The sequence below is a fragment of the Cicer arietinum genome, chromosome 6 (genome assembly GCF_000331145.2).
Source record: "Cicer arietinum cultivar CDC Frontier isolate Library 1 chromosome 6, Cicar.CDCFrontier_v2.0, whole genome shotgun sequence".
Lineage (NCBI taxonomy): Eukaryota > Viridiplantae > Streptophyta > Magnoliopsida > Fabales > Fabaceae > Cicer > Cicer arietinum.
In genome coordinates this window covers 54,137,136-54,140,983 of record NC_021165.2, presented here as the reverse complement: position 1 = coordinate 54,140,983, position 3,848 = coordinate 54,137,136, and positions in this window count along the sequence as shown.

The following is a 3,848-nucleotide window of genomic DNA, read 5'->3' as shown; positions in this document are numbered from 1 at the left end:
AATTTTAAACACCTGTCCACAAAGGTGGTCCACCATAGCATTTGCCATGTGAAGTATTCAAGGAATTTTTTTCATTGAAAATTTTTATGCAAACATTTTGTGTAAGTCTGAATGTGACGACCTGAACCTTGTAGTTTAAAAGAAAATTTTTATACTCTATTTTAGAACCGCTGCGAATCTCTTTCAAAACTGGTACAATTTACTTTTTATTTCAATTTGGGTTTACGATGTCACAAAAAGATTTTTCCAACGGTAGCTATCTTCATCATCATAAATAGTTGCATCGATTTTAATTGACTAATAACACAATCAACGCACAGCACACATATCAACTCAAATGATGATTGTAACACCCCAAATTTTATAATAAACTATTTTATTAATGAAATAGGATTTTAAATAATTAATTTGGTGTTGAAATTATTTTAGAATATACGTTGATTAATTTTAGGATTAATTTTCTTTATATGTGTACTTTCTGTTATGTTCTAATCTTGTACATATTAGACTAAATGAGTGATATAAATAACAAATATTATATTTTATTATTTTATATATTTTTCTAAAAATAATAGCATTTTAGTGTACATATTTAAAATAATAAGATGTTAGGTGATTTTACGTGTATACATGCTTCCGAAATTAATGTGATATTTTCATGTGTGTCTGACGGATGTTAACGGCGCACATAGTTATATTTTAATTATTTTTAAATATTTCCTATTTTTAGTTATTTATTTTGTAAATAATTATCTTGAGATATTAGTAATATTATGTTTGATTTTGTTATTTTTATATACTTGTTATGACATTGTGATTTTATATATAATTATTATGATTTAATAATTAATATTCAGTGTTGATGTTATATTTATTTATTTTATAATTTCGAATATTCTCTAATGATAATAGTATTTTAATATGAGTATTTGAAAGAAAAAAAAACTAAGTATAATTGTAGTGATTATTTTCAGTATTAGTAATGTTTTATTAATGAGATTGTGTTTTAAAAAAAAACAATAGTGCTAAAAAAATTAGTTTTGATAATTGTTAGGTTTATTTAACAAAACAAAACAAAAAAACAAAAAGAATTAAAACGTATTTTATAGGTTATGACCGTATGTTAAGAGTAAAGGCAGCAGCCGCACTAAGAGAAAAGAGAAGAAAATCCATTTCGATGATCGATAGCTGTACAGAAAAACTTCATTCCTTTTCGTCCAAATTTGAGTATGTTATTTAATTCATTGAGTTAGTCAATTAAACATACTTTTTCAGATTTTTAACCATCCCAATTTCTTTATAAAACACTCAATTTCTCCATTTATATAATTTGTTAATTTGCACCATTCTTATTCACCGTATGGTCGATTTGAGTGAAACCAACGCCAAAACAATCGTGTGAAAAGTGACTATATTATCCACTAATTGGTTTTCTGATTTATGGTAAGTTTCCTTGACCCAATTCCGAAATTTAGTTTTTAGAGATTGTAGTCATAATTTATTTTTGACATTTATCCATAAAGTATCAAGTTTGATCGATTGAATGATAAGGAGTCAAAGAACAAATGCTTTTTGCTTGTGGACATGTATTCGTGTGTGAGAGAGTCGAAATAAGATAAGAAGTGATATAACGTTTGAATTCATGAGTATAATATATTGAGAGATGAACCGGAAAATCGTATTTCCAAATTATTCATTCGAGGCTCCCTGTAACACCCCAAATTTAATAATAAACTATTTTATTAATTAAATAGAATTTTAAATAATTAATTTGATGTTAAAATTATTTTATAATATATGTTGATAGATTATGGGATTAGTTTTCGTTGTCTAGGTGCTTTCTATTGTAACACCCAAATTTCTCATTACCTTATTTTAAATAATATAATGATACAATACTTTTTTTTTTATATGAGTGTTAATATGTGTCCTAATTTCTTTAGGTGTGTCTTGTGTGTTGTCTTAGTAATTGATTTAATTCATCAATAGTAACTATATTCAACTTATAAAAAGAAATAAAATAAAATATGTATATATATATATATATGTATAAAATAATACAATGAGTAAAATTGTGTCGTTACATTAGTTGTTACCTTAGCACTAATAGAATGGATTAATAATAATAATAATAATAATAATAATAATAATAATAATAATAATAATAATAATAATAATAATAATAATAATAAAACCTAGGCTAGTATACTATAAGTATATATATATATATATATAGATAGATAAGCACAAGGTGGTTACGGGAAAGCAAAAAAATTAGGGAAAGCAAAAATTACGGAAAGCAAAAAATTAAGGAAAGCAAAAATTAGGGAAAGCAAAAGTAGCAACAGCCGCCTCCCAAGATCAACCACATTAGGTATGCCTCCTTCTTCTCCCTTACTTCTTCAGACAATTAGAAATTCTTAATACCCATTTAAACGAGTATCCTTCCTTTTATAGCTAATCCAAAAATAGATTAATTTGACTATTATTTTGATTATTATGTTGTTCAATTTAATTAAAATATTAACTTTATGTAAAAAAATTCTTTAGTTTGAAGAATGTTAAATTCACTCAATATAATCTCTTTAAATTTTTCAATAATAATGAAAAACAATATTAGGGAGAAATGTTTTGATATGGTTATTACTCGCTAAACAAATAAGATACCGTAGCATGAAAATAAACATGGAATCAGGTTCAAGGTCAAATTCATTAAGCTACAATATTGTGATTCAGGCCAAATAAACATATTAGCTTTTAGAGGGTTGATCTTTTCATTCATACAAGACAAGTACATATAACCTAAAAATAAGAGCTTTAGGCAGCGTAATCTGAAATGAATTGATGTGGTTATTAGGAATTTTTATTGAATTGCTTTTTGAATTGCCTTTTTGAATTGCTCTATATGTATATCGTGAAACCATGAATTGCCCTATACGAATATCATGAATTGCCTTTTGGTTAGAAGAATTTTTATTGTATATCATGAAATCTTCACTTGCAAATGTATTAGAGAGAGTTATGCCAACTAGTTTAGATTATTCAAGGGTATTTCTAACAATATTGAATTGTGTTGTACCATTAGTTGTACCATTATTTATCTAGATAATTTATTTATTATTTATTTTATTCACTTACTCATTTATTTATTTATTATTTATTTTATTATTTATTTATTCATTTATTTATTTACTTATTTATTTAATTTCTTATTTATTTATTCATTTATTTACTTAATTATTTACTTATTAATGTATTTACTTATTTATTTATTTATTTATTTACCTATTGATTTATTATTTATTTATTTACTTACTTATTTATTTATTTATTTATTATTTTATTATTTATCTATTCATTTACTTATTTATTAATTTGTTTATTTATTTTATTATTTATTTATTCATTTATTTATTTATTATTTATTTTATTTATTTATTTACTTATTTATTTGTGTATTTATTAATCATTTTATTATTTATTTATTCATTACTGATTTATTTATTTATTATTTATTTTATTATTTAGTTATTTATTCAGTACGTATTTATTTACTTATTTTATTTATTTATTTACTTATTAATGTATTTACTTATTTATTTATTCATTTATTTACTTATTTATTTATTATTTATTTGTTCATTACTTATTTATTCACTACTGATTTATTTATTTATCTATTTATTTATTCATTTACTTATTTATTTATTTGTTTATTTATTTTATTATTTATTTACTCATCTACTTATTTATTATTTATTTTATTTTATTATTTATTTATTTATTTAATTATCTATTTATTTATTTATTCATTATTTATTTTATTATCTATTTATTCGTTTACTTAT